The sequence below is a fragment of the Lytechinus variegatus genome, chromosome 6 (genome assembly GCF_018143015.1).
Source record: "Lytechinus variegatus isolate NC3 chromosome 6, Lvar_3.0, whole genome shotgun sequence".
Lineage (NCBI taxonomy): Eukaryota > Metazoa > Echinodermata > Echinoidea > Temnopleuroida > Toxopneustidae > Lytechinus > Lytechinus variegatus.
The window spans coordinates 27,285,246-27,297,283 of NC_054745.1; positions in this window are offsets into that span (position 1 = coordinate 27,285,246).

The window sequence follows — 12,038 nt, forward strand, 5'->3', positions numbered from 1 at the left end:
TCCTAGCTTAGACGACCGTATCAAGAAGGATGCAAGCATGTGCCAGCAAGTTAAGTCAGATCTTGTCTCAGTTTCTCACCATTACTTGAAGCCTACCACCTTTGTTCCTGCTGATATTGATATCTGTATTGGTGCTCAAACTCCATGCGATCTCTTTCATCGACCGGACCTCCTACAGTGTTTGAAAGTTGACAAGTCTTCCTTGGAAGCTACCCCAAAAACTGACTTTGCTAACTATGTAGACAGTGTTTCCCTGAACATCACTGGTTCCTTGGTCTCTCACTACCACCAGAGCGACCCTACTCGTGATGACCTCACAACAGAGGTTATAGACCCACCAGGTCGACCCCCAGATGTCGACAAAAACCTACGAGGATGCCTACTCAGTTCGGCGATTGACAAGAATTCGCTGGGCCCTACTTCAAGTCCAACTTCTGTTGTTAGTAGTGTGTCTATAACCATCCGTCACTGCCATCACAGTAGTCCTACTCGTGACCTCTTCATGGAAGTTCTAGACTCACTTGGTCGCCCCTTCGATGCTAGCAACGGGCCTCGTGCGTCTTTCGCTCTTATGGCCATCCTTGCTTCACTTCACATGACAGTTCATTTGGCTCATCTGCACCTTGTTCTTGAGATGTCATCTGCACTGCTCATCACTCCTATGTCGCAGGAACGACCAAACCTCTCCACGTTTTGGTTAGCCGTAGGACGCCGTCCCGGTCGTCCTCCTGACATGAATTTCATCTAAGATACCTAAGAACTATATGGCATCTTCCCAGGCGGAACCTTGGAAACTGAACATTCACTATGTTGACATTTATTGGGTGTTTTACCTTAGCTGTTCGTGGCCTATTCATGGTGCAGCACTGATGAACAATTTTGATTGCATGTATGATGTTTTTATGTTAATATTTTCTTTCCATTTTCACATTTTATGCAGGTTATGATTTCCCTCTGTACAATTTTATATTGAAGTGTATAATGATACTATTTTTTGTGCAAGGCATACCCCTTTTTGATGTGACATATTTGTCATGCACGTTTCTATTATTTGCCTCTTCACAGGTCCGGATGGTCCAGCGGTTATTTGGTTTTGATGTGAATCGTCTGATTTCCAGTATGTCATTGAATTTGTTTGTTGTATTTTTTTCGGGATATGTACTGCCTGCTTATGCTAAATTTTATTTTTGTATGAAGGGGAGTTGACATATTTGAGTCAAATACAGTATTTATGCACCCTTTATGCTACATGCAATCATTAAAGTCATGTATTTATTAATTTTTGTGTTTGATATGTATTTCAGTTCCTATATCATATTGTTGGTGCGCGAGTATTTTTGCAGGATTTATGTCGTGGTGTCTGATTTTTTTTTTATGTGGTAATCAAGATTATTTCATTACATCTTTTTATAAAAGAATACGCCTTTTATTTTACCATTTGTGTGTGGGACGTTGTTTTCAAGCAGTGATCTGTGCAAGTTTGCATAGCTATGTGGTCTCTGGTGTGACAGACTGTTGGTGGAGGTGTGCAGATGTATAATTACTCTCTTGATTGTTTTTTAATAATGTGTCGAAGGTTTTGCATGAGTCAATGCCCATTTTGTGTGTTTGGCAATGAATGGTTTTAAGGGTTATGAAATATTTTTTTTATTTTGAAAAAGAGTATATGATCCAGGGTTTATAGATGTATATATCTGGTTTATGGTTAGTGATATCTTTGTTTGGCAAGAATAAGATGTTATTACTATGCTTATGCAGATGATATGACCACATAGTTTTTGTTGTTTTTCTGCTTAGATGGCATGGGACATGAATTATTCATGTTTGGGCGTGTGTATTTTTTTTTGTTTACAACAGTTTATTTTTTTTGTTTGTTCTCTTACATTTAACATGATATTTTTTTTATGTTGTACTGGGTACACCAGTTATTCTACACAGATGATCCTTGCTTGCTCTCACCTGGTGTCGAAAGGTTGCCCTACATAGCTTGCCTTTGGTTTCACACCTATTGGTTTTGTTATGACTGTGAATATGCTTATTTAGATTGATGATAAAACAGTAATTGACAGTATTTTATTGTTTTAAAGAACACATTAATTCGTTTTGTTTAAGATTTTAGATGTCTTGTTATAGGCCTGCAAGTTTATAGGTCACATAATGGTGTACAGTTTATTTGTGTTTGGAACGACAGATTTGTTAAAATGCCCTGTGTCATATTGCAGCCAATGTATCCATCCCATGGCTTTTATCGTGGCCGCTTGGTTCTATGGATAGGTAGTTTAGACTTATTCAGGGTGCACTGTGCGCAGCACAATCTTCTACAATTTATGTACGTCATCGTTTTGTGAGAAAGGTATATCGGGAGTACATATGTTTACTTAGTTTTGGTTATTTTATGTAATTGGCTGGTAATGGGATTTGATTTAATAATGATGTTGTGTTAGTAACATTATTTTAGTGAAAGCGTTTTACCATGAATAGCAAGCAGGTTCAGACAGTATTACCTGATAATCAATATTTTATTTTTAATGTTATTGATGGAATTGATATACGTGAAGTCAAATTAGCAGATATTTTATTTGTTAGGGCTATATATATCTTTAAATTTTATGTAAGATGATACCCTTTTCATTTGTTATGGAGGTGCGTTTTGTTATGTCGCAAATGATTAGTATGCGTACATTTGCATCAAATTAACATGAAGAGATAAAAAGTGACCACGCCAGTGTTTGTTAGAGTTCTAGTTAAAGTTGTGTTATAGCGCCACCTTGTGGTGGAGTGCTTTTATAATGTTTTCGTGACGATTGTAATTCGCCCCTTATCGGCGCCGCATTGAATACATGAGTACCTAATAAAGTAAGGTTCAATTATCACAACTATTGTGAATGAAGTGTTATTCCATTATTGTCGATAAGAAAATTCAAACAGTTCTTTTAATACAGGTGTACCTACTGATTCCTATTGTAAATGCACCTCGGGGATTAGCCAGGTAAGAAGAAACCCGGATTGTCGAGATAAAGGGCGAGGAGGAGTTGTACTGTAGTAGTTGTTGAAACACGTCCTCTGAGCGGTACCGGTATATCTGACTCTCCAAGTAAGGATAAGATCCCTTGACTGGCCTGACTATGCAGCATATCTGAGTTGTGCACCCAAGCATGGATGAATGCAGAGTTCAATTGGGGTTTGGGTCTATAGACCAGTTCGTAGTTACTTCTGGGACAATTTTGGTCAAAGAACCTTTCATTTCTTTCATTAAGATAGGTAGATTTCGAAGCAAGATATTAAGCTTGCCTTACATAGCAGGATGAAGAAAATGAATAGACCAGGTGACTAGAATAGCACACCAATGAACACTTTATCAAGGTATTTGTTGCATTCCCTACTTTGAATGCATACATGTACAGTATATATGTTGCACAATGTACTTGGCAAAATGTGAAATACCAGTCGTTTGTGGACGCATTGTTGTTTTTTGTTGATGTGAATGAAAACCACAATTCAAAAGAATAAATGAATAATCAAGACATCAAAGTTGGTGCTTATCTCATTAGATTTTAAACCGCTTTATCACTTTAGTACAAATGACCTTCCTCTGATCATGCGTAGAATCTTTTGATCATGCACAGAAAGGAACTACGAACTGGCTTATTGTCGTGTGCCCACAGCCTCTAACCCATAGTATACTTTATACTGAGGATTAGTTCTTGGTGCAGGCCTGACTATGCAGCACTGCGCTACTCATTGTTGAGCACTCATGCACTGATGAGAGCACAGGGATGGATGTTTCTTCTCCATGACCACCCATGGTTTCAAATCATCTCGCGTGTAAAAGATTCATATGCACCTGGAACACGCGAATCTTTCACACCTTTTTAGCTCAAATAACTATGACTTTACATCATAGCTAAGAATTCTAATTGTGCTATGACACTTACCAAACCATATGGATCGTTTGTTGACTTCTCTTTGCTGTTTTTTTAATAACATAAAAGCATTTTTTCATGATCTCACGTAGATGCCTCTGGATCAGCGTGGATATCAATTTTTGCCTAAAGAGGGCGCACGATACTATTCATAAGCCGGTTTGTTTACGGTTCTTCTGCAGCTTGTACTGCTAGCTGCATTCTAGGCAATCAGCATTATTTTCTTGCTCGTTCAATCAACTTTCTTCATCATCTTGTCAAAAGATGGCGTACTTTACCTATAAGTATATACATGAGATGCAACCTGTTGATTTTTGGTACAATTTCCTAATATGCGCCGACGACTTGAATAGAGAATGTTCGATAGGAAAAATTTAATTCCGGTTGTTGTTTGCGTAATTTCCACCGCAGTATTAAGGATAACTAAGGACGGATTAAATGGTTGATATCTGAACTTCTGAAGGTAAGCGATAAAAACACTTTTATAAATAATTCCTTTTTAAAATGAACTCAAAATACGAATGTACAATTACAAGATTTACATAGTGGAGAAATATTGAAAGGTTCGGCGTGTTTTATTCCCTCACATTCGTCTGATGAATGAAAACGTCGAAGTCCACTATGAAATCACATGCGTTGTGCGAGGTTAGTATTACTAACCTCGCATGTTGTGTGAGTGCTCCATGACAAGCCAGTGTGTTACACACACCATCCAATCCATAGAGATATAGTCTATCGATCGAGACCAGCGCTTCTCAAACAGAGGAAGAAAAAAAAATGGGGGAAAAAACTATAGTATGTTTCACAGACCTGGACCTGTTCGACAGCCGGAATATGTTGTTTGATCGGTCTACGTGGGTCAAACAAAGCTAAAAAATGCTTTATGCATGTTGCAATATGCATATACATTGTGATGGTTTCAACCTAACTTTGATGTAAACCTCATCATGTATGCATATTGTGTACAATTTAGTTAATTGTCGCCCATTTACCCGACCTTTGCAAATGCAGTTAGTTCTTGAACTGTTTGTTTCGAACGTGCTTCAGGGTTATGTTCAAATTTCACGAAAACATACTTTCATCAAAATGGACCTTTTTTTTAAAAGCGATTTTAAAAGGGTGAGGGAGGAAACAAATTGAAAAGTCTCTGAATAAAACTGTAAGAAAATATGACCCTGAATGCATTAAATTTGGATTCATCATGATGGGCAGTGATGTACATGTAAAATCATAAGCAATGTGTGTCAAATATTGAAGGTATTCAGCATTCTTGTTATTAAGTTTTTATGTTGTCATGGTTGTATATGTTTGAAGTAGGGGCTCAAAGGCCCTCAAAGGCCGGGCTACTGAAAGTATACGCACTAATATGCTCCTTAAACCATTGTCTATCTTCGAGTCGAGTCAAGTAGTCATATCGCTTTCTTAAAATTTTGGTAGGTGGGCCTCGAAAAGAATTTGAGAGCCAAAGTGGTCCTCGAGTAAAAAAGATGGAGAAGCGCTGAGCCTGCTCTGGAGTATCTCTGCTCCACCACCATCCCTCGATACTAGGGAGCTTGAGCTACCCTTATAAAAATCGCCAATGGTATTTGAATGGTGCCGAATGGTAGTTGAATGGTGATCTGAATGGTAAATGGTACGCGAATGGTATTTAAGTGGTGTTTCAATGGTAAGTTCTTAATGGTAATTGGTAGTTTATTTAATGGTAAATGGTATACCATATACCGAATGGTGTTTCAGTGGTATGTGACTAATGATATGATTGGTATGATGAATGGTATACCATTTACCCAGTGGTGTCTCAGTGGTATTCAATGGTGTCTCAGTGGTATGTGCTTGTAATGGTATGATTGGTATGATGAATAGTATACCATACATCCAATGGTGTCTCAGTGGTATACAATGGTGTCTCAGTGGTATACAATGGTGTCTCAGTGGTATTCAATGGTGTCTCAGTAGTATGTGCCTGTAATAGTATGATTGGTATGATCAATGGTATACCATACACCAATGGTGTCTCAGTGGTATACAATGGTGTCTCACTGGTATTCAATAGTGTCTCAGTAGTATATGCCTCTAATGGTATGACTGGTATAATGAATGGTATTCAATGGTGTCTCAGTAGTATGTGTCTCTAATGGTATGACTGCATGGTATACCATAATATACCCAATGGTGTCTCTGTGGTATACAATGGTGTCTCAGTGGTATTCAATGGTGTCTCAGTGGTATGTGCTTGTAATGGTATAATTGGTATGATGAATAGTATACCATACATCCAATGGTGTCTCAGTGGTATACAATGGTATCTCAGTGGTATTCAATAGTGTCTCAGTATGCCTCTAATGGTATGACTGGTATAATGAATGGTATACCATGCACCAATGGTGTCTTAGTGGTATACAATGGTGTATCAGTGGTATTCAATGGTGTCTCAGTAGTATGTGTCTCTATGATGGTATGACTGGTATGATGAATTGTATACCTTATACCCAATGGTGTCTCAGTGGTGTCAAATGGTGTCTGAGTAGTATGTGCCTCTAATGGTATGACTGCATGGTATACCATTATATACCCAATGGTGTCTCAGTGGTATACAATGGTGTCTCAGTGGTATTCAATGGTGTCTCAGTAGTATGTGCCTCTATAATGGTATGATTGGTATCAATATGGTGTTTTAGTAATATGTGCCTAGTGGTATATATAATCATGTTGGATAATTGTAAAGCTATAGTGGCTTAGTGGTGTTTGCCTAATGAATGCCATTTGTGTTAATGGTGAATGATATGCCCAATTGCATTACCCATTAACATAATTCCGAAGATTTAAAGAAAATATATCAAAGATTAAAAGGTATTTAGAGTCAATTAAATATTTGACCTGTGACTTTTATGCGAGTAGCTTCCCCAAATCAAGTGTAATCGCTCATGATTGTAAACATGGTCTCTTTCATTCTTTTAAATTGTCTTTGTCCTTATTAAGTAAAAGGTCTATATGTGTTTAAATATTATTGATCCAGTGGTTATGATACAATATTATAAATTTGTTATATTTTACAATTGTACATATTACCGTCTAAATTTAAATCTGATGCAATGGGTGCAAAAATAAAATCAATCGGTCAATGAAATCTTTTTTGATAAAAAGGGTTTTAATTTTTAATTAATAAGTTTTATTCTATTTTTATAATCATTTTGCTTGTTTATGGCCGCTTTTTGTAAAAAGAACTATATATTGAGTGTTTCAAGAAGATATTTGCAATCAATCCCAAAATTTGATCAGATGCAAATTTACAGGTGATGATACATTAAGTTTATCTAGAACATATCAATTTGGATTTTTTTATGGATCAGTTGCAAGTTTGCAATGAAAAGTATGACTCTCATGATTTTGGAGTCTGAAATTGATTTGCGTTCGATTGCTTCGATTGCAAGTTTCTTGCAATGCCCCATATTTTGCTCAAAATGAATTCACTGTTGGTTGTCTTGGTCCCCCAACCTCTATCAAATTCCCATCCGCAAACCCTGATTTGGTCTGTCTGCAACGTCAAAAGCCCCATCTGAACCCATTTGTACGCTATTATAGCTGCTTCCAATCATGAATTATTTCACCCTTTTTTTTTACAAATGATATTTTCAAAATTCTAATTCTATTTTTAGACCCTAAATATTCTTTCCCACTTGTGGACGGCGTTTATAAAGAGGAGAGCTATTCTATAGGCCGGCATTACTTGATTGAAATGATTTATCCACATGGTCTTGCTCCCTCACCCCTATCAAAATTCCCTGCCGCCATACAGGGTATAGTACAATGTAACAGAAAAGAAATCTACTGAATGAAATCTCAATTTCAATCATTACAAAAGCAAATTAAAACTAAGAGGAGTGAGTAAAAAAATATATATAAAGGGGGAAAAACAAGAAAAGAAAAAAGGCAAAGAAGAAAAGAAAGATTAACAGAAAAAAAAGACAACGAAAATAAAAAAGAAAATAAGAGAGAGAACAGGAAAAAAAAGTGAAGGGATCGAAAACTTTTTTCATAGATTCCAAGATCCAAGGAAAACAGTGGCACTCACGCCATCATGGTTTCCAACCCAGAAGCAATCGAGAGGAAAAAGAAGACACCCCTGATTTGGTTTTAATCCACCCCCTCCCCCCCCCCCATATGCGTTGGCAAGCAGGGCCGGGCCGCTTAATTGGCTGCTTGCTAGCTAGCTCTATTGCACGCGCGCGCGCGCACTTGCGTCTAACCGCCAATTACAATATTTGAAAAAGAAAACTCCATCTACCGGGACCGCCGTTTTGCTGTTGATAAGTCCGTCGATAATTCATCAAAAACTAAAGGAACATGGGTCAGATTCGGACAGCGACTTCAAAGTCATTTGTAGAAGTCTAAACAGTAAGTTCTATAACAATTTTCTTTGATTTATTTCTCAAATTGTCTCAAAATGTTAGATGTCGGTGTACTGCCACGACCACTACACTGCCACCGCCATTGCCCCGTTGGCGCTGGCCGCTGCTCTACGCGGCCGGGACGTGGCTATGACGATAGGGAGTGCTTATGCTTTGTGTTGGCTGAGTTTAGCTCGGGGAGCATTGAATAGATTAGTAATTCGCTCATATTGCCTGATGTTTATTGTCAATGTTTTACAAAAACCGTCTCTGAATACGTTGAATTCATGAAAGAATGATTTGTTAATCTAATGTCAAGACTGTCAAAACGTTAATTGTGAAACACGTAGGGCCTATACTGCACAACGTTAATTCACTGAAATTGAAAACTTGCCGACAAATAATGTTTTGGAATTAGGCCTATAAATTTGTTGTTGTTGATGGATGTTGGTAAATGAGATAAAATGGAGGTGAAACATGGAAGGGGTCCTAAAGTTTAAAAAATGATAAAGGCTACGCAGCCCCTATAAAGTTACACTCTACCACTCATGGCACGTATGGTGAAATGTGCACTTTGTGTGTGGAACTGTGACTGGACAGAGTGACAAACGATTCCTATTCAATTTTTCTACAGAGGCTGCAATAATTATGCAGAGAAAAATGGCGCTAATGCAGTTTTGCACCGGCTGATTACCAGCATACCTCGTCACCAAAATTTGTTCCCAAATGTCATGACAGGTCTCTCAGTCACATTTCGATGTTAATACCACCGCTTTTCAAAATATCTGGAACGGCTGTATTTAGTCTTCGATCTCGATGAGTTGATCTAATCCGTAGACATCACTTCGCGGATTACTTGGATTCGCTGTAATGTTTATTGGGACTGAAGTTAGCAAACAAATCATGCTTACATGAGGCGAACAAACAGCCAACATGCCTCATGCGAATCTTTTGGTCGCATAACTTCGGTCCATATCAACATAACGGCAAATCCAAGCAATCCGCAATATTTTGAAAAGTGGTGGGCATATTGTGTATTCAAAATGTGTGTAGACAATTTCTGGTGGGGAGTTTTGCTCGAAGTTGGCTGGTGTGAAACTTGTGAAGCATTAATGCGGGAGGGTATTATTAGATTTTTTTCATGGGGCTAGGCATATCAATTTTTAAAGTAAATTTTATCCTTTTTTTTAAGTTTGTCCTGTGATCACATTTTATCTGTTTTTATTTATTTACTGATCAAAACTTGCCTAAAACAATGTCTGGAATTCATCCACTGACATATGATTGTCCATGAACGGATCCATGATTTCTCAAAGGGGGTAGTGGGGCAGATTTTCCCAAGGAAACTTTGAATAACAAGCAAACCAAAAAAGAGATCCTCTTGTATGAGACAATATTTTCAATATAAATATTTGCTGTAACTTTCGAAGGGGGGGGGGAACACTTGTGTAAGAAAGCCACATTCTTATCTTGCTCTCAAGGTGGGGGCACAGGGGTCCATTGCAGAAAGAGTTGCGTTTAAAGGCAGGTAAAAAATCAATCGCAAGTCCCAAATGTGCGCTGTTGATTGGTTGAAAATCAAGTTGCGCATGATATTTAGAGTTGCGATTTATTGCAACTCTAAATATACAACGGACCCCAGGTCAAATGTGCCCACTTGGATCCGCTTCTGCGATTGTCAATACCAGGGAAATGGAATTTATGTCATCGATTACCCTCCTTTTGAAAATTGTTGCTCTGGAAATTTGATTTCAGATGACATAGCTATTACTAGTATAAATCATGCACAGTTATAATACAGCCTTGTCTGAACTAAGCTGAACAATATCACATTTCCTTATTGTTTTCTTGAATTCTGGGCTGGTAATCAGAGATCCATGAAAAATATCTCTAAAATTAAAGTTCTAAGATCATTCTTTTTCTATTTCTATATTAGTATTCTATTTTTGTTTGTATCTGCACATACATGCAGATTTTACAACACTCAAATTGATTTTATTTCATTTTCAAAGTTTGGACGACGGATACACTGGATGATAAGGTTAATGGTCCAGCCTTATCTGGGAATGACACGACGGGTGTTGAACACAGAAAACGTGCCGTGTACAAGAAAAAATGGAGTTATGAAAGGTATGTGTGTAAGAATTTTCTTCAGTAGGAAAAATTGCAAAGCTTCATGAGATAAAACAGATTGTATTCCTGCAGTGGCATAGCTGAAAAAAAAAATCAGTATGTTGGCTGAGGGGGAGGGGTGGACGCTTTGTCCTCAGGTATTCATTTGTTGTGGTATTTGTCATCATTGGGGCCTCCCATTAGATAATAGGTTATTTTCTTCCCATCTATGGTTAAACATAAATTTATTTATCATATTTTACAAAATGTTTTGTTGGTATTTGTTAATTGGCACCATTCAATTGAATGGTAGTGTATACTGCAAATTTCTCGATATTTAAAAAAATATATGAACTTCTAAAGAAAGCTTACACACACGACAAGCATTGATGTTTTGAACCCTTAGCTAATATACTGTCCTTTGCATTGTTTTCATCCAATATTTCTTATTACAGCTTCAAGGAATTAATCCTGCCGGGTACCCATTCACTTCACCTGGGTCTAGTGCAGCACAGTGTGGATAAATTTCGGGCTGAAGGAAAACACACCATGGCTAGGACTCAAATTCATGACCCTCTGTTTGTAAGGTGAGAGTCAGAACCACTAGACCATGACGTACCCAAGCTGATGTCATATCCCCACTTGTTCTTTTGTATTTTATTACAAGAAGTCGTGCTTATTTACACTTTGTCCTCCGAGAACTATAAAAAATGGAGTGAAAATTTATTTCAAAGACATGTCCACCCTAACAAAATGTTGATTTGATTAAAAAGAGAAAAATCAAACATAAAAATCGGATGAAAAATAAGAAAGGTATGACATTTTTAAGTTTCACTCAATTTCACTTAATAGTTATATGCATATCCTGGTCGGTATGCAAATGAGGGAACTGATGACATCACTCATTCACTTTTCTTTTGTTTTTTTGAATATGAAATATAATTTTCTCCCCATTGACCTATGAAATAAAGTTTTATTTCTCACTGAACATGTGGAGTTACCATTGCTTAACATTATTTGGTTCAGTCCAGTTGGTCCTTATTGTCAAATCTGTAAAATTTGAAATATTGTAGAATTCAAACAATGAAAAACAAACCAAAAAGTTAGGGACATCATCGATTCTCTCATATGCATGTGGGTAAATTGTGCATATAACTATTTTGTGAAATATAAGCGAAATTTCAAAATGTCATAACTTTCTTATTTTGCATCCGATTTTGATGAAATATTTTGCATGATGCTTGCCTGATTTTTCTCTGTTGATTCAAAACAACCTTTTCTGTGGTGGACTTGACCTTTAATGTGAAGATATTCATTGCTGGAAATAATGATATGATACTTGGGACATATCATACACACATGTATGAAAATATTAAATAATTATGATTTCATTTTATACAATAAGCCTAGCAAATATTCCTGACGATCATGTGTACATTAGGTTATATTTTTTACCGAAATATTGTTAAAATTTCAAATTCAATAACTTTGTTATTATTAGATGTTAATGAAATTTTCAGCATGATGCTTTTCTGATTCATTCTCTCCCTACCAAAATCTCCCCTTTTCTCATGCTTTCTTTCTATGGTCCCCTTCATTCTCCTTATAACTATTT